The 20013-nt window shown below is 46.7% G+C and overlaps 1 protein-coding gene and 1 long non-coding RNA gene across 8 annotated transcripts in view; both read left to right on the top strand.

The window, feature by feature from the left end:
* The window catches only part of CAMTA1 (calmodulin binding transcription activator 1), a 219495-nt gene that overhangs the window by 143492 nt on the left and 55990 nt on the right, over positions 1 to 20013 (top strand). The gene's annotated exons all lie outside the window — the stretch shown is intronic.
* LOC138121368 (uncharacterized) lies at positions 5058 to 10778 on the top strand. 2 transcript variants are annotated; one of them, XR_011156174.1, is made up of 3 exons: positions 5058 to 5115; positions 7063 to 7171; positions 8204 to 10778. It is a non-coding gene; the product is annotated as an uncharacterized lncRNA (long non-coding RNA). The 2 variants fall into 2 exon arrangements; XR_011156173.1 differs by having other exon boundaries at positions 7959 to 10778.

The following is a 20013-nucleotide window of genomic DNA, read 5'->3' as shown; positions in this document are numbered from 1 at the left end:
CCCCCTCTTGGGCAAAGGACAGCACACACTCCCCCCCAGAGGAGCAGGGCTGGCTGCTGTGGCCTGTGCCAGCAACACCACACTCCCAGGGAGCAAAGATGATGAGGTAGGAGGCTATTTATGGCTCTGTCTGCCTCGGCGGAGTGTGCTTGAAATTAAGATGGTGCTGATGAATGGACAAAGGAGAGAGAGAGAGGCTCAGAAGGCCCTGGGCCAGGGCACTGGCAACGTGGAGGTGTTCTTTGAAAATCTCTTTAGCCAGTGATTAAATGGTGTCTAGCACTTCATTCATCTGTCTCAGGGCAGGGGAGGGCAGGAGATTGTAACACAAGACTGAGGGGGTCCCATGCCATGAATTTCTTGGCTGAGGCATCCAGCAACACCTGCAAAGTTACATGTCACCATTTTGCTGGATTCAGTCTAAACATAAAGGACATTACTGCTTAATATTATTCAGGTAAAGTTAGGACTGTTCCCTGGGTTTGCTGACAATCTTGCCATGCACCCTGTAGGAAAGCTGGGCTCACTTTCACTGCCTCCATGCACCCACCATCAAGGAACCATAAACAGTTATTCCATAGTGGCAATTAACCACCCGTGTTCTGTGTGATGTTGTGTCCTGTCGGTACACAAGTATTACACGTGTCACAGGACAGCTCTGAGAAACTGATAAATGGTGACATCCATGTGTTTGCTTTCCTTTCCCATGAGGATGCTCTAATCCTGCTGTGCTTTCATCACAGCATCTGGGATCTTGCCTGCCCCAAGGGCACGGCTCCAAGCCACCAGCAGGGCATGAAACAGCCACGCAGCACACGGAGCTGGCAGTGCAAGGCACTGCCTCCCCTCTCCAAAAACAGAACCAGAGAACACAGACTGCTTTCCCTGTGCATGGAGTCAGTTACCTGGTTTAATTCCAGCTGAGAAACCAGGGCAAGGAATATACATCAACACTGTACACATTCTAAATCACCACAATCAAGCTTAAATTCTTTTTATTCTTCCCAGTAAACCTGTCCTGAAGTAGGTTAGTGGATCAGAGCAGATCTGCTCTATATTATTTATAGGTTTCCTTTTGGTTCTTGCTGCTTGGCTGGATGGTGCTAGAGGACTCCATGTTCCAGCAGTCTTTCTCTTTGCTGCAGCTTTAAAACTTTCTATTTTTGTCTGCAGGAATCCCATCTCCCCAGCTCCCTTCTCTGCTAAATTCAGCACACTGGCAGTGCTGAAAGTCTTTCATCGCATGCTGTGCCAAGATCTGACTCCAGCGAAAAGCACTGCACTGTTGTGCTCGTGTGTGAGCACAGGTAGCACAGGCAGTGCCCAGCACTGGCACAGGTGTTCCCTGCTGTGCTCCTGGGGCCAGTGTCCTTCAGAGGATGTCTTCAGGGAAAGCTGCTGTCCAGTGTGAGGAGGATGCTTTGGCTGGGATGTTCCTGCCTAAGTGTGGTTGCCCCTCTGAGCCAGATACCCTTATGTTCAGGAGCATTTGCAGCAAAAGCAGTCACTGTCTTTGGCTATGAGATTATTCAGCAGCTCAGGCAGCGGCCCAGCACAGGGCTGCCCTCCCACAGCCTGAAGCAGGAGCCCTCAGCATTTTCACCAACTCTCGTAATTCAAACCCACTGAGAAAGTGAAGAGACTACGCATCAGCTGAATGTGATAGGCAGGGTAGGGCTGCATAATTTATAGACCTGCACTCCTTTTTGATGAGATTTTTGAGTCTAAAAGCTCTGGGAAGGGAGTGCTATTTTTTATTGCATCTCTGAACTCAAATTATGTTAGATTCTGTGGGCACAGTCTGTGATTGTTAAAAAAAACCCCCACCAAAGTGCAGCCTCAGATTGCTCTGGCTCATGAGCCCTGCTGGTCCTGCTCCATGCAGAGTAAACCAGCTCCTTGCAGATCTGCACCAAGCACTCCCAAGGATTAGTTCCTCCATATCCAGAGGAAGCATAGGCATTCACAGCGTGCCAGGGATTATACCACATCACCAGGTGCTGGTCCTGCTCAGCTGCAGGATGTCTGGGTGGCCAGGGGCCAGTGGCTCCCTGCTGTATACAGAATTACAGGATCCAACTGTGTGCTTTTAAATGATTTGGCTGGGATTGCCCTTGTGCTTGGTATCTCTCTGTCCCAGGCCCCTTTTCTGTGTATTGCATGATCCGCCTGGACCTTGGTCTGTGACAGCTTCTTGGAGCAGCCACCAGCACCTTCCTTCCAGGTGCTTGGTGGCCCGTGGCTGGTGCAATGGTGTGACAATCATCACACATTCATTCCCACCCACACTGTAACTCTGAAAGGATGGAAATTCAGGATCACACTCTGCTGTTCTGCCCATCGAAGGTAGTTGTGTGGCAGGTGCAGGTACACGGTGCTTTGAGTAAACAGCAGCACATCATCCCAAACAATTCTGGTCTCACTGCAAAGGTGGTTGGAGTGCTGGAGGCAGAGGCTTTTGGAATAAGGGCTCCCTTTTTGAGCCGATTATTCAGAGTGAATCATTGCAGGCAGTACTGACTGAGGTCGGGGAGGCTGATATTGCCAGCTGCACTGATTTGTAAGGATTTGGGAGACATACTGATATTTTCTGGAGATAAACCACTAGGAATAGGGAAAATGTTATAAAACTGTGGCCCAAGTTCCTGTTCCCTTATCTCTCTGTGAGTGTTGTCAAGAGTTTAAAATACATGTGTGATAAAGCACTTCCTGGAGCAGTTGCAGTGACAGTGTGTCCTGAAAAGCATCTCCTTCTTCATTGGGAGTGGGAAGCCAGAAAAGCCATGCCACTGGGATGGGAATATCACTGGGATTGGTCAGATTGGTGTTGGAGCACAGGGTGCTCTGGATAATGAGCCAGGAAGAATCAAAACTTTTTATAATGTATGTTTTTCATGGAGCTGGGAAACAGGGAAAAAATAGGAAAGCTGTTTCTGAGTCCTGCAGGTATTTGGGGGGTGGTTAGGATATCATTAGAGGGAGTCATGGGCTGTCAGTGTTTCTCTTAATATGGAACTGAAGTCAAGAGCAGAAACTTTATATAAGAATAAAGAACAGAGGGATTGGTTAAAACCAAGTGCATCCTAACCCTGTTACAGAGTCCTGTCCGAAATGCTGCAGGTGGTGCTGGATGGTCCCATTCAACAGGGGCTGGATGGGGAGAGATCACTTCTGGAAAGGTCCTGTTTAAAGGAAATAGAAAAGGTCAATATTAACAGACTAGGAAAAGACAAATGACAGTGTTGTACAAATACTGTGTCAGATGAGGAATTGTTCCCAAAATTGTAGATAAGACAGTTCTGTCCTTTTTATCTTGTGATACTGAATAAGAGGACAATGAATTTTGCTAAAGAGCAGCACGAGTTCAATCTGATTTAAGGAAAGGAAATACAGTGACACTGCTGCAAGGTGTCATTCCCTTGTTGAGTGTGGTAAACTCAAAAATGGAATGAAAATGTGTGGATGGTGAGAGAATCCAGGGAAATAACAAGCAGCCTTGTATGGGGGACTGCCAGAAGGGATATCAAAACTTGGACCTTTCTGGGACTGCCTGCACTTCTGGGGCCCTTCACAGCTTTTTGTCTGTGTCCTGCTGTGTGACCTTCTTCCCTCCCATTCCACGATGCTGTTTTGGCACCATGGATGAATTTCCTTCCTGTCTCAGGTCTAACCTGCTGCCACCCATCATTTCTACTTCGCTTGAAATTCACCTGTCAGGACCCATGGCAGCCGTGATGTGGATGTGTGGAGGAGCATCCCTGATGGGACAGTGTGGGCTTGCACTGAAGGGCAGGCAGTGTGCTCCCAACACAGCCTGCCAGTCCTCCCCAATTAGGGTGATGGCTTTCCATGTGAGGCCGGGGCATCCATGGAGACCTGACTGAGCTCCCTGCAGTGAGCCATGCAAAGATAATTGAAGGCAGCAGCTAAAGATTCATCAGTGATGCTGGAATCCTTCCAGGGCTGCCGGGCAGACAGCGGTGCTGGGCTGGAGCAGGCTCTGTCGTGAGCCCATGTGGAGTGGGACCCCCACACTGTTCCATCCTTGGTGGCAGGGGTCTGCTCTGTGCTGGGGATGTCCTGGGGTGTCCTCCCTCTGCTCTTTATATTCATCCTGTTAACAAATGGCATCCCTCATCATCAAGATATTTTCCATAGGCCCTCTGGTGATCGCATGAGCAGTATCAGAAGTCATTAATTCTGAAATGTGGGCTCCAGGGGACACTTTCAGCAAGTTCAGCTGGCAAATAAACCTTTAAACCTTTCCTTGTCAATGCTTCCCATTTCAGGCAGGTGCTGAGCTGTCATTCACCAGCCTACAGCTCTCCTCAACAAGCCAGCTGCAGCATTCCTCCTCTGCATGTCCTGGTGAAGCCAAAAGGGCAGAAGATTCCCTAAGCCCCCAGCAAAGCTCTTGTTTTCCCCAAGATAAGTATTTCTTCAAAGGACTGTGGCAAGGTGGCTGTAGTTTATACTCTTTTAAATAAAAATCCTAACAGCTGGTATGTGAGCAGTGAGTTTTGGGTTTTTTTTAACTTTATTTCTGCTGATGCATCCTCTAAGGTCTTTCTAATGTAATTTGGGATTATTTGTGACTTCCAAGGTGTCAAAGGGTTCACACTGCCTGGTTGAGCCTATTACTCTGAGCAGCAGTTGGAGAAGGGTTTTCCCATCTGATGACTTTTGCTTATCAAGCAGGGAGGCAATACCTAATACTCAGTGAAAAGCCTAAATCTGGCCTATGGAAAGGAATGAGCTCTTTCTGAAGTGCTTCCAGTGCTGAGACATGTCTAAATTAAGTTCTGGGGCAAGGGGTGGTTCTGTGCCATGGGGCAAGCAGTTTCCTGTGAACACTAACTGTGTGTGATGCCTGAGCCGAATACCTTTCAGAGCTGCTTAACAGCTTCTCTTTTCCATTTTGGTGATATCTTTCTAAATTATACATTAAACTTATCAGGCTGAGTAATGCATCACAGCTTCCCCGTGTCAGACTTAATGTTCCTTATTCAGCTGCAGCTTTGTGTTTGCCTTTCCCTTCCGTTTATAATCAGGCAAACCCTGGCTCCTTCTCTCTAGGAGCTGCCTGCAGCAGAGATGCTCTGCAGGAGGAGCCAGGTACAGGGGGCTGCCCCATCCCAGGGCAAGGCTGGCTCATGAGAGCATGACCTGCCATGCTGCAAAAGGGTCCTGGAAAATGCTGAGTCCGTGGAACTCATGCTGTTGTCCTGTGGGATGTGGGTGCTTTGCTGTAGGTGGGGGTTTGTGTTTGTGAATAAATTTTAAAAACACCCAAAGAATCTGGACGAGCAGCACATGGGGAGAGTGGCCACAGCAGTGTGGTGGCATTGGAGGTTGTGGGTGACAAGGGACTGACACCAAGGCTGTTGGGATTTTAGGTGCTACAGGAAAAACAAGTAATTTGCTACTTTTCCTTGCCAATATGTCTGAAGACAGATAGTACTTGGTTAAGTGCAGCTCTAAAATGGAAACTCAAGCAATTTTCTTTCAGTGGCTTCTCAGATCATTGCACAGCAAAATGCAGCTAAGGAGAAAGGCATGTCTCTTGTTTTTAAGTGCTCTGTGTTAATGCTGGTGTCTTCTGTGAAATTACCAGGCTTTGTTGCTGTAATTCAGTGCAAGGAGGAATTCCTAATTTTAGGGTTTTTTTTCCTTGTGTTGTGAGGCCTTTTATATTTCTTCTATTGGCTGTTAATACTTCACTCCCAGGAGATGGACTGAGTTCCTTCTCTTTCCTTACTGCCTGTCCCCTGAGCTCCCTCTGTATCACCCCCCTGTTTGAACCCCAGGTCCTTTGGCCACATCAGGCCCTCCAATGTGCAGATGCTCTGCAGGACTGCTGCTGTTTGAAGCAGCCCTTTTTTATTGTTCCGTTTCATTTTATTCTGATGTATAGATAAATAATTGGATGCCTTTAGTAGGCTGCAACTGTACTCCTGGGTCATATATCCACCAGTTTTCTTCTGCTTTTTTTTTTTTCCCCTCAGAAGTCAGGAGGCAGCTGTGGGAATCAGCGCTGCTCTTTTAATAAATGCAGTCACTCCACTGCCTGTAGCACCTGAGTGGGTTTTTCTGAACAGCGCAGCTTTTTCTTTTTGTAACACACTTTCACCTTATTATGTTTACATTCTATAGGAAAACAATGTATGTTTTCAGCAGAATTAATCAGTATAATTATATGTGATTTCCAGTGTCAGGTTCAGCCGAAGCACCGATTCAGGGTGGTGATTAGCCCTCTTAGCAGCAACGGGGATGGAGAGCTAATCTGTGCCGAAAACTCTGATTTTGAAAGATGCCGTTTATACTCCACTTATAAATTGAATATTTCCTCTGCACGCCCCCAGCCAATTTGAATAAAAATGTATTTATACCTGATGGCAGTGCACCGTGTTTGTTTTAGATTGCAGCTTTGCCTCTGTTTGCAGAGGCTGCCATTACTCAGACAGATGGGGCCTGAGTCTTCATGAACAGGGCCTCTGCCCCTTTGCATTTGCCTGGTTATACCAAATGAGCTGCATTCGTTTAAATCTGCATAGTCTTCATCTTCTCTGATCCCTAAAAAAATAATAAAGTCCTTGAGTATTCTGTGGTTCTGTACTACTCTCTTTGGACAGCGCAGCAAGAGCTCCCACATGAACTGTCTGCATGTGGCTTGTAGTGTGTCCCTCCACATAGAAAATCCCTTGACTCCTTATAAGGTTCATGAGGCAGGTTCAAGGTTCATTGCAAAAATGGAAGAGTGGTTGATTTCTTTATTTTCTGTAATTTCAGCGTTTCAGAATAGGGAGCATTTTACAGACACAAAGCTCCAAGAGAGCTTTCATTTGCTGTTTCAGTCTTTTAGAAAGTACAGTTACATGGGAAGGAAGCTCCCGCACTGCAAAAAAGTTCAAATCAATTAAAACTATTTACTTTGTTGCTAATGATTCCAGACCATTGTAATTTATGGGTAAATAAGTGGCTTCAAAAGCATGTTCATTCAGTGAGTACACAGAGGCAATGTTAACGAGTTCTTGGGTAAATTAGGTCTTGGTTTGGTCGCAGACTCTCCCTGCAAATCTTTCCGGGCTGGCTTGCCACACAGCCTGAGGGATTCCAGCTTTTGGAGGAAACTGCAGTTTCTGATGGGTTTTCAGCATTCAGAGAAACACAGGTAATGGGTGTGGCACGGGCTGGCACAGCCAGAGTGGACAATCAGTGTTAACAAGGTGAGGTGCATCCCTTTATGGGTGTTACAGACCACTGGGTTCGTGCTGATGCTCAGCAGGGGTGAGACGATAAACAGCAATTACTGGGCAGTTTTTATATTGGCCACAAATGTATTTTGCAGAACCTTTTGAATGTTCTTTCAAAATGGACCTTTTTTTAGCAGAACTTAACAGCGTTAAAAAACAGGAGTCGGTGCTGTTCTTGTCAGGGTCTCACTTATCCTGTGGACAAGTTTGCTGCAGCTTCAATTTGCCTGCTTGGAAAATTGGCTGTCACATGCCAGGGACAGCCAGATCTGTCAAGCTCCACACAGTTTTCCTTTATTAGCTCTATTGGGTTTATTGCTTTTCGTATGCTCTGAGGGATGATGGTTGTTTAGTGACAAGAACCTGAAAAATCATTCAAGTTGACAATGCTTTTTAGATTTCATTTTTTCCTTGTTTCTCTATCTATAAAACAGAATGACTTGAGGACATGGTGAACATAGTGGGGAGTTTGCTCTATTGCTGGGAACATGCCTTCAAGCTCTGAGCTCTGCTCGTTACCATCCCCACATCAGCCACACTGCAAGAATGGGCATTTTACCCGTCCTGCTGCAGCTTCTGGTGTGGCAGGGATGTGCTTTGGTTTTCAGCAAACAGGCTTTAATCTCCTTAGGTGTGATGGTTGCTCTAGTCATTTCCAAATTGTGTGTGCAAGTTGGGATGGAAGATTTTTGGGAATTTTTCCAGGTTCTTGCAGTACTGGGCCAACTGAAACTTTTCTGACGTAACACCAAAACATCAGGAAACCTGGAGAAGACAGCATTCAAAATAGTGTTGATGGAGGATCTCCTCTGGCTGTGCATGGGTGTTTCTGCCTTAAGAGGGGGATGCCACGTTCCTCAGAGCACAGAGTCGAAAGGCTCTGCAGGGAATCCCTGTGTTCACCCACGCTGGTTTTGCTGCCTCTCATCTCGTTACACGTTCCTTTGCAGGTTCTTTAGTGCTCCCTGGTGTGGCAGGCAGACAGCACATACCATGTGAGGTACCTGCCCCTCAGGGGGGCCCAGCAGGATGTGATCTCCCTCATGCTTTCACATCACAGCATCTCCAGTGCCCTGGGAGGGGCAGCACTGTTGTTCCAGTCCCAGGGTTTGGGAATAGCATAATCAGCTTCTGCATGTGTAATGAGAACAGAATCCCCTTGGCTGTTCTCTGCTCCATCTCTCGCTGTGAACACGTAGTGGAGGAGGAAGGATGGCAGTGCTGTAACCACAGGGGCAGCAGGCACTGGTGGTCCTGGCAGACACCGTGAGTGTGTCCAGCCCTGCACAGGGCACCTGCACTTCTGGGGTGTGTCCTGAGAGTGAGAAGGAATAACATGGGGAATCCTGGTGACTTGAATTCCTGCCATAGCTGACGTTCCCTCGCTCTCTGCAGCTGTGGCAGGTGACGGAAATGCCTCTGATGGCAATAGAAATGTTCCTGATGAAGGGGAGAAGGCAGCTGCAGCTCCTGTGTCTGTGCCAAGATGAAAATCTTCATCGTTGAGTGGTTTGCGAAGGCACGACTGCAGTCACCTCAAATCGTGCTGTTGCTGAGCGAGCACCAGCTCTCCATTCCAGCAGTATCAGAGAGAAACGATCTGTGGCTGGATGAGTGAAGTCACTCATCTCTAGCAACAAATAGGAGGCATCTGGGCAGGGTCTCTGACTCAGGCAATCTTTGCTGGTGGAATAAAAGGCAGAAAAACCATGTGGGATATGTACAAAGGCTAAAATGTGGGTGGGCGTGTAAGACTCTCAATACTCCGCTCAAAAACAACCCTACCAGCAGTCATGTGTGGCACACTTAACAACAGACCCTCAGATAATTCTCACACTGTCTGATGAATTTCAAATCTGAGAGGTCCAAGCTGAAGAACAAAACCTGGTGTGTCCTTCATTTGAAGGACAGCAAGATGAGGGTCTCCATTCCTCTTCCAGGAAAAAAAATGAAAAAGCAGTAAATCAGAAAATGTACAGAGCACTCCTGAGCCTGGATAGTGCAGAGTATTGCTGTTTCTGGGATTTCAAGGACTCTTGTCATAAGCTGTTCGTTCCTCAGCGTTACCTCTCTCTTAGATGCTTCTTCAGATGCATCGATGCCTAAGCTCAAAACCCCCTTTGATCTGTGCTTACTTTGCCGAGCATTTACCAAATTAAAAGTGCCTGTGTTAAACTTTAATGTTCCCGTGTCTGGCACTGGATGTTCCAACTACTGCTGCTTTTTTGGGATGTCTCAGAAGATACCAGTGTATGTAGCTGGGTCAAGTAGCTGATGGGTGAAATGAGCTATGACTGGCTGCGTGTAATAGTCTGCCTCTGTTACTGAAATTCAGAAGCTTTCCTGCCTTTTTATATTTTGTAAGGTGTACCATGTCATGGGCATTGTGTGTTCTTTTCTCTTGCTGATGTGAATGTAGACCACAGGCAGCAGCACTAAATGTATAAAATATCTCAGCTTCATAGTCACATTTGGCAAGTAGATTAAAAAAATGGGGAAATGGGGGGGGGGGGAATTTCTGCATATAACAGCAACTGCATTGCTATTTGTTGTATTCTTCAGAAGGCATTGCCAAAACTTCACTGTTTTTTCTTGGAGCATACTGTGAAATAAAAAGACGAGAGAGACTCTCCAGGAGAGATGCAGCCATGGAATTACCAAAGAAATTGATAACTCTCATGTGCCACATCTCCAAACGCTCGCCTGATAAATTTGCTCTCACTACTTAAAAATCTAATTGGATGAAGTGTCGGCATCTGTCATCGGCTCAGCCTGAGCCCAAGGGCTAAACAAAGCTCACCTTTCTCTGCTTAAATAACACAGCTTTGGAGGTTATCAGGGCACTGTCACGTGCTGGGAGATTGCCAGGCTGCTCCTGTGCAGCGAATTTGAGACTGATGGATCAGGCTGAAGGGCAGTTTGCTTTGCTGTAGCTGGGCTGTAGCACCTTCTGCTCATCCCTGATAACATCTCTGTTAGCAGCCAGGTCGCTTGCTCTGCCTTGGCAGTTTGAGGCAGGATGGGTTCACTGTCCAATTTACCATTCTTTTCTCTTACTGTGTGAGAGGGAGAGCTGTTTGGGGCAAAAAGGAGCCAGGAAGGAATATGTGCCCCTCCCTTGTGTTCAGAGTTGTTCTGGCACTGACCAGAGCTGTTTGTCCACCCTGGGAATGGTTCTGTCCTTGCTCTGATGTAGTGAAACAGAGAAACAAAATCCATTTGTCAGATCTCCCCAAGAGAAACCTGAATGTCTCCATGGCCAGAAAGGAGTCAGAGTCCTTGAAAAGGTCTGACAAGAGATAATTCCACTATTATCAGCAGGTCAGAAACCCCTCTGAGCCACACAGAAGCACTGGTGGGGTCACATTTCCTTTTAGGATTCCAAGGCATCCAAGTGTATGTGCAGGAGGCCCAGAGGGCAGGACTGTCTCCCAGCCTATACCAGGAGTGCTGAGATGCTAATCCCTGTTTGTTAATCCCGTTGTATGGGGGAGACTTCTGAGTGGTAGTGAAGAAAAAAGAAGGTTGTCTAGTAATCTTTTCTTGCAGTTCAGAAGAAATTCAAATCTGATACTCTTTTTTTTTTTTTTTGCTTTAGCATTTGATGTTTCTGGTTTAAGGTGCTGCCTCAGTTCCCAGCTGGCTGCTGTGGATCCCTTTCAGGATGCCATGGCTAATGAGTCACAGCCAGCAGCTGTAGGGAGAATGGAGCAAGGCTGGCATGTCCTTGACATGGCAGTTTGGGGTGTCCCTGGTACCTGCCCATCTCTTCCTCTGGGCACAGCCCCATGTTGCTTAGCTTTTATGCATCTTTTGTTTGGACCCTCCACTTTATGAGCCCTCACATGCAATTCAAAAGTAAAGTTGGACTCCAAAAGGAGGAGAACTTTGGATTTCCTGGCACTGGGGTTCCTCATGTCTGGAAGGGTTATCCAGGCACAACAAAACCTTCAGTGAATAACCTGTGTGCTGTATAGCAGTGTCATAAGGGCTTTGCCATAGGAACAAATGTGTTGCAAGACTATCAAAGGCAACATTATGAAAGTGTTTTGAAGGTTATTGATGTTATTCCTCCGGGAATTGTATTACCAGCCACTGATATCAAAAGTAACAAATTTAAAGAAGCTATAAATGATAGAACCCTCAGAGCAAGAGCAAAGAATAGAAATAAAAAGGACTTGTTGGCTTACCATGTACTGTATAGGCTGTGTGGAACATTAAATAGCATTTATCCGCTGTTCCTTCAGGCAGGCATCAGGCTCACATGTCCTCCTTTCCAGGCACCTGGAGCCTTGTGTCCCTGCACTGTGTCTGTGCGGATGTGGGGAAAGGGGTCAGGGCTGGTGAGCACAGCTCCAGCCCCTGGGATGCTGCTGGAGCTGCCATCACCTTCCAGCACTGCAGAGAGCTCCCTTCCTGGTGGGCAGGTGGGATGTGTGGGGCTGGGAGTCTGTGGCACCCTGTGAAGTGCTGAGCTGCTGCTCTTCTGCCTCGTGCAGATCAGCCAACCCTTAGACACATCCTTAGTCCATCGTGCCACTGCTGTGGGGAGAGTACACCGGGTGTGAGGGGTAATCCTCTTCCAAATGATTTTAAATCATTTTTATATGTACAAAAGTAGCTTGGAGCTTGGTGAAGCTTTAAGAGCAGTGCTGAAGGACAACGTGTCTCTGGAGGGAAAGCTTATCACGAGCTCTCAGTACATTCTCCTGGGCTTTTCTTGTTTAGTATTTGGAAATGTCAGCTTTCTATTACTTGGTCCACCTACAACAATACCAATTAAAAAAGTAAGAAGTGAAGTATCTGCCGGTGCACATAGAACTGTTTTTAATTCACAGAAATGCATTAATATTTAACAGATAATAGTGTTATTGAGGCAAACTAGGCCATCAGCTTGAGAGAAAAACTTGCACCATCTTCATTCCAACTAGAATTGGAAGCAGTGCATTCTGTTGATAGAAACTTTGAAAGCACTTGGTGAATGTCAGTGGAGCTTTGAAATTAAAATTTCTTCTTACTTCAGACCAACTATTATTGTATCTCTGGCTTGGGTGAGCTGGGAAAGGGCAGAAGCCACTTGGGGCATGATTTATAATGCTGGCATTTCTGGCCGATGATGGGGATGGAAGTGTTCCTAGCTGAGCTCTGCCTGAGCTCGTTTGAAATGCAATGACAGAATTCCCATGTAAAGGTTGCAATAAAAACAGAAAGAGGGAGAAGAGATTCTGTACTTCAGAACGAAAAGAAAATAAAGAGTCCTCACAAATGTCAGCTGAGGGATCTCTGGCTCACACTTGTGGGGAAGAATAGTCCAAATGCAGTAGCAAATCTTTTACAGAGCAGCAGCCTGCAAAGAGAGCAGCACTGTTACAGCATATGCAGTACCTCAATATTTACATTTGTGTCTGTGATTTGTTGGGACTTTGCCCATGTGTGCATGGGCAGCATAACATGATTTCAAAGTATTCATGCAGCTGCAGGGTAAAACTCTGCTCCACATCTGCAGTTTCAGTGGCCGGGAGGTTCCTCACTGGTACTTTATGGGCAATCAAGCATTTGCTTTGTGTTACCCCACAAAGAGTTGTGTTTTGCTGTTAAATCAAGTAAGCCCAATGTATAAATTGGGCTGTATCCATTAGCAAATGTTTTGAGATTTGAATTTTTGAGATTTCTGAGTTTTGAAAATGAAAAGCACAATTCAAGTGTAGGACACTGAAACATCATGTGGCTTTGATGTTCTCCTCTGCACCACTTTGCTTGCAGAAGAAATTCCACTATTCTGGAAATGATTGCAATATACAAGTGTAACATAGGAAAACATAGAGGCACTGTGCAAATGTAAGTCTTCAAAGGTGGAGAGCTGGAGTAGCAGAATATACTCAGTATAGCAAGGGATGTGTGTGCTATAATAAGCCTCATTTGTCAGGAAGAGTATCTCAAAGGAGTTCAAACCCAAAGAAACCTTTGCTTTGCCCTCAGCTCTATTGTTTGAAAATCCTTCAGGCTTTTGCAGAATGAATTGTAAAACTGCAGAGAGCAAGTGACAGGGAGGAGGAGGCGATGCCTTGGTGATTTCCATGGCAAATCTGTCTCCCTGTAGAGGCAGTCGGTGCTGGATGCAGCAGCTGGGTTAAAGGCAGCTGTTGCTGTTGTTTCACACTTTTCCTGAGCGGGGGTGTTAAGAAGGAGTATCTCTGAGCAAGCTGAAGTAGGGCACGTTGCTTTCTCTAAGTTTTCTCTGCATGCTTTAATCATGGTTGTGTTTTTTTACTCAAGCAGTGGCATAGCTGTAGAAGGCTATTAACTGAGTCAGCTGCCCTGGCACCTCTTCTGACCGACGGCTCAAAGATGTGAAAGTCTCGGGCTGGTCTTTCAAGAATCCAGACAAACAGTAAAAACCAGGGGTTTGAAAAAGAGCCTTGCTCTGTGGGTGGCAGCCTGGAGCCCGCCGTGCTTCTTGGAGAAAACCCTTTGGGGACATGGGTGGGAGCCAGGCTGTGCTGAGTGATGTGCTGCTGTTGATGCCCTGCGTGCTGGGCAGTACCAGCACCACAAGTGCTCAGGTTCCACAGACTCGGGTCTCCTTAGACCTTCCCATGAAACCACTTTCATGGTCTCTGGGGCAAAAGGCAGGACAGGAGACTTCCCTGCTGCCTCTCTGTCCCTGGGACCTCTGCATCAGCACCAAAGGTCCCTGCATGTGCCTAGGTAAACACAGTTCCAGCTCATGGCAGAATTATCTTGTCCCTGTCAGCTGCCTGTGTAAGTTAAAGCTTCCAGCTGGGAGAGGTGACACAGATGAAAAGAAATTTCCACTGTCCAGAAGAATAATACCTGTGTGAGAAAGAGAAGTACCTTCTGTTTTATTTTGCTGCATGTTTCTGGTTATGCAGCATCATCCTCCTGTTACACCTTTTACTAGCACTAGAGGTATTGCTATGAAAGATAAAAAGCATCTCAGAAATCAATTTCTTTTGGAACTTTGGAGACCAGCAATTACTGCATGTTATTACTCTGTGTCTTTCAAAGTGTACGTTAAGTAAACATGATCCTCAGGAGTATTTATCGGCAGCTCTTTCTATATAAAATATCTTCAAATCACTTTGATGATGTATTAGTGAGTGTTTGGTATTTGTTCTGTATTAAGACTCTCTTATTTTGCTTCTCACACTATTTAAATGCTGCCTGATGATGCCCACACTGCTCTATGTGCTGTGCCCTTACCAAGGTATTGAAGAGGAACTGGGGAACATGTTATAAAGTATACAGCCAGATTAAATCCTGATTCTCTTTAAAACAATTGCAGGAAATCTCGTCATCTCAAAATAATTTTTTGCTTTCCAAGCCTTTCAATATTGGCAGTACGTGGAGCTGTATCATCCTGTAGCCAGTCTCTTGTCTCCAAAATTATTCAATTTAAACAAAAAAACTCAAAAGAATTTGGGCTGAAAAACTGGGAAAATGACTCTGTGTTGGAGTTGTGGGCTGGCTGACCTTTTGAGACAAGTGCTGTATCCATAGGGTATAAATCTTGAGGCCCCAGTCATGGCTGGGATGCAGCGGTGGTGAGGATGGTGGGGATTGCCCCCACCCCAGAGGGAACCCAAAGCTCCTGTGCCCAGGCAAGGACAGTGACAACTGGCACCAGTTCCTGACCAAGTTCTTGTCAGGGTGCTGATTAAAACCACACATGCACCAGTGTGTCTCTGCCCGGCTGACTCCAAGCATCCTCTCTTCCTGAGGAAGCCATTGAAGGACCAGAAGTTCCAGCAGTGCTTTTGTCAGCTGGAGCCATAGGGGACAAGGTTAATTCAAGGTGCTCTGCTAGCTAAAAGGGATTTCCCAGCAGAAGGAGTCCTGCTCTGCAGCACAACAACTGCTTTTGTGTCTGGCTCTGGGGTCCCACTCTCTCCCCCGTGCTCCAGTGCTTCAGCTCGGGTGCCAGGGCTGTGCTGTCTCTGGTAATTGTCTCGTTCTCCCTAATTAAACATGCCCAGCTCTAGATAAATTAAGGCAGTAGGTTGTGCGCTCAAAGGCAGTGGATTTTTTTTTGTTTTCACATTTAGTGTGGAAGATTAATATATTCTAATGCATCAGCCACCAGGTTGCCTTCCATAGCATGACCTCAATTAGAAATTAGTTCAAGGATAAAGAAAATGCTGGGATTCAAACCAATAATCTTGCCCAAAGCTAGCATTTCGTCTCTGAAAAAATTCCATTACTTCAGTGTCTGTTATGTATTTGTGCCATTTTCTTCAGGTATCCCAGACTCTGCTCTCAAACCTTTGAAAATCCAAAGGAAACCCTCCAGAAAGACACTGCTATAAATAGTAGAAGATTCTGTCATCCATGTGTCTGGGAGTAGTTTCATTCACTGGTTTGATTTTTAGATAATGTATAGATGATACACAGGCACTCCCAGTACCTGTCCCTGAGTTACCTGTGGGTACTGAAGCATCATGTAATGGTAGCCCCTCAAAACCACAAAAACCTCTTTATATTATCTTTTTTTGGGACATCTTTATATTATCTTTTTTGGGGGGTGATAAGCTGTCAGATATTAATCCTGTTACCCCACAGCAATGGATGTGAATTATCTTCCCAGAAAGCTGAGATTCCTTTTCAGCCTTTTGGATTGTTTGAGAAATACAAAGTAAACCTTGTAAATGAATAGCTGCCAGAAAAGAAAAACCTGTTAAAATTTTGGGGGTGAACAGGGACAGAGGGGGGCACAGTAGCTGCCTCTGCATCCCACTGTCATGCTCCTCTCCTCTCCTCTCCTCTCCTCTCCTCTCCTCTCCTCTCCTCTCCTCTCCTCTCCTCTCCTCTCCTCTCCTCTCCTCTCCTCTCCTCTCCTCTCCTCTCCTCTCCTCTCCTCTCCTCTCCTCTCCTCTCCTCTCCTCTCCTCTCCTCTCCTCTCCTCTCCTCTCCTCTCCTCTCCTCTCCTCTCCTCTCCTCTCCTCTCCTCTCCTCTCCTCTCCTCTCCTCTCCTCTCCTCTCCTCTCCTCTCCTCTCCTCTCCTCTCCTCTCCTCTCCCCCTTCTGCTTCGTGCTGTAGCCTTTAGAGCTGGAACAGGCTGGTTTCACCACGTGTAGAACTTCACAGGTTTGACACAACAGAACTGACACAGGTGTCCAGTGCTAACCAGGGCAAGTGGCTGCGTTTGGGGGTAATTCCTTGGCTGAGATGAAATTCACTGATGCTCATCACCCCTGAGGATAATTTACTTCCTTTCATCCTTCCAGCAGGGAGTACAAATGCAAAACTTTCAGCTCAGAGGTATTTTTCCAAATAAAATTATCTTCAGCTGTGGTCATCGGTGATTTGGGAGCCCCTGCCAGTGAGATTTTGCCTTGAGCTGATTGCCTTGGCTGAGCAACTGAAGAGCAGCTGGAAGCTGGCCAGAAATGGCTTTTGATTTTTGCTTTTAAAAGAAAAAGAAATAGAAGAGAACCAAACCAGCATGCTTTGGGAAGGCAGAGGTTTTTGCAGACTTCCCCTTGGAGGGGACTGACTCTGGGAAGTGGAGAAGAAGCAAAAGGTGGTTGCTGAAATGAGAGTTTCCCCTGTGGCTGAGCCATCGTGGAGCTCTGGAGGAACTGACCATTCCTTCACCCCAACATTGGTCAGCACTTTGCTGGCTGCCCATGCCCCCCCCATGCCAGAACTGTTCCAGTTTTGTGTTTCTGCTCCTGTGAAAAATCCCCACATGGAGCAGGCTGGTGGAACAAACAATCCCTGTTTTAGTCAGATAATTTCCATGGTGGGCAGCAGAGGGAGGCTGCCAGGTTGCTCCAGCCACTGGGATGGAGGGCTGCAGCACCATTACGTGCCATTATCACTTTCTGGATAATGTGTACACTTTCACCATCACATAGTTTTTCTCCCTCATTTTTCATGAGAACTGGCATTAGATTAATGGTTAAGCCATGGAAGAAATGTAACGCCACGCCAGTCTGATTTATTGACCACTTAGGGCTGATGAAGCTTCAAACAAGAGTCAGGCAGATGTTGCAGTTGCATTTTTCTTCATCAAAACCAACGACTTTTTCTGTTTAACCACTTGTTGTACCATCTCCTGCTTACCCCCCAGCAGTAGTGGAGGCAGTTCCTCTGCCACACTGAGGAGGCACGAGAAGCCAAGGAGCCTTGTCCAGGTCAGGGACAGATGGCAGTGCCTTCAATTCGGGTGTGGGGGAAGCAAAGCAACTCTGCTGAGGCTCCAGGCACTGGAATGATGGGCAGATTTCCAGCAGGAGTGTTTCTAGAGCCATCTGCAGCCCAGTCCAGGGCTCCCCTTGTTTCCCCCTGCCACACCAGTGAAGGGCTTCTGCCGTGGCGTGTCCACTGTCCTGACACCTTTCCTGCATGGAAGTTATATTTGTAATTTTTCTTTCAGTCTTTCACATCTCTCTTGCTCTCCTGGTAGGTCACCACAGATAGTGATTCACTGCTGATCATGAGTTTTCCAAAACATTTGTATTCTCTTCATTTGTGTCAAAACATTTCAGTTCACCAAGTGGATTGGCATTCATGAGATTTGTCAATCTAAGGTCAACTTTTAGATGTAGCCATAAGGAACAAACCTGTTTGGTTTGTGTTTATTTTGTATGCTTTTATATATAAAAAGTCTGAGTTCCAGTGCCAGTCCACTGCTGAGGTCCACTTGTTTGTGTTGCACTGAAGCCAGGAAGCCCCATAATCCTGACCTGCTTGGTGACAAACAGGCACTGTCAGGCTGTAAAAAACACAGCTTACCTGAGAGGAAGGTAGAAGCACCTGCAGAACTGCCACATCATCCACGGCTGTGTCTTTGCTCCCTTCTTTGAAACTTCCCTGAGAGCAAGAGGTGTATTTACATGAAATCTCTGAAGCATATTACTTTTTATTGCTTCATCATCTAGATCACTAATTATGTTAAATTAGCTGATGGAGACTATTTGGGTGTATGGGTAATCATTTTTACTATCTGAACCTCTTCTGAATTATGCACGAGGACTGTGATGTTTCAGATGTACTTTTTGTAGAACAAGAAATTGTGATGGTTTTCTGTGTCCTCTGGCTGCCTCTGTCTGAGGCAGATGTGCCCTGTGAGAAGGAAGGTTTTGAACACCTCACGGTTGAACACAAAAGGTCCAGTTGTTTGTCTCCAGAAGAATCTCAGGAATAGAAGAGCCAACCATTTTCTTTGCTTTAGCACTTTCCAAAACCGCTCTGAAATAAATTACTAGCTGTTTTTTACAAGGTTTCTTTGCCACTTCCCTGTGTAGTACAACTCTTTTAGCACTGGCTGCAAGAATTTGATACTGCTTTCTCACAGAATCTTCACTGAGAATCCCCTGCTTGCAGTTCTGTCCGTAGAGGGGGAAAATGCAAGTTCCTGCTTGCATATCTTCCTAACTTAAAAGAGCTTCTCCAGACAGAGGGATGTATCTGCTTACTGAGGGGATGCTCTGCAGGGCTGCTCTGCTTGTCACAGTGCTGTACATGGGCACCAGTGGCCCTCCCCCCTGCCAGCACCTTCTTAACCAGCCTGGAGGAGCTGGGAGACGTGACCAGCTCCCCCTGATCTTGGGGATGCACAGGATGCTCCCTGTGTGCGGGGTGCACGAGGGAGTCACGGTCACCCCACACCCAGCAGTGCTGAGTGCCACCCTGCCCCTGCCCTGGGCTGCTCTGGGTGCAGCTCCAGCATGCTGGGCCTCGGTGCTGTGCTTTGCCCATCAGAAGTTGCCTTCCACAGGTCTCCTTGGTGCAGGTGTCCGTGTCCTGTTCCAGCTCTCCCCTGGTTTCATAAGCAAGTGCTGCCATCAGCACAACCTTTGCAAGCGGATGATGGGTTGTGTTCCCACTCCCCCCTGGAACAGGGCTCTAACAGCATTAATGAAACATTAGAGTTTTAATTACACCATTATCCTATTTATTTTTATAAATAATTCCAAAGCAGTCATTAAAGTTTGCGAACTTAGGAGTAAATGACTTAAGGGAAAGAAATCATCTCCTCAATCTTGTTATTATCTATTGAACAATCTCCCTGGGACGCTGTTGGGGAGCTGGCGGAGTTGTTGCTGTTGCTGTTGTTAAGATGATTCATTTACTCGCAGGCTGGTGACACAGAGCTCAGCTCCTGCTCCAGGTGTCGGTGGGACGGCACCGCAGTGCGTCAGAGCAGGGTCCTCCCCCCGCAGCCCCGCGGGAAGGGAGAGGAGAGCGGGATCAGCTGCGGGATCAGCCTGCAGGAGCCGGCACCTCTCTGGCCGCCTGCAGCTGTCCTGCAAAGCGCTCTTCCAGTCCCGACCCGTCTGCAGCTTGCAAACATCTTCAAAAGACAAGGAATTCTCCGGGCTTGTCTGTAAAGAGCCCATCTTTGAGGCTCTCTGTAGTACTGTTTGTGAGCCTCCTCGGCTCTTCCCTCCTGCTTTCTCTCACTGTATGGAGAGTGTGGCTGATCCTGGTGTTCTCAGGTGACTTTATATTCAAAAAAGCTTGATGTGGACCAGAACTGATGGAAGCATTGTCTCAAAGAAACAAAAGGTCCCTTAAACCAAAGCATATTACCTGGTGTGCATTGTCAGTGGTGTTTGCAGGACTCTTGCAAGTATTTGGTGCTGTAAGGGTTGGAAAAGAGGTTCATGCTGAGCATATAAGTGGAGCAGGAGAGTTGCAAGCAGAGGCCATCAGGATGGGGGAAGCCTTGTGCAAACTCAGGTGCTGTCTTTTGCCACCTCTCTTAAAGAACAGCTCTTATCTCCAGGAAATC

This window comes from Aphelocoma coerulescens, chromosome 21, assembly GCF_041296385.1.
Source record: "Aphelocoma coerulescens isolate FSJ_1873_10779 chromosome 21, UR_Acoe_1.0, whole genome shotgun sequence".
NCBI lineage: Eukaryota > Metazoa > Chordata > Aves > Passeriformes > Corvidae > Aphelocoma > Aphelocoma coerulescens.
This window is presented reverse-complemented; position numbering and strand designations above follow the sequence as displayed.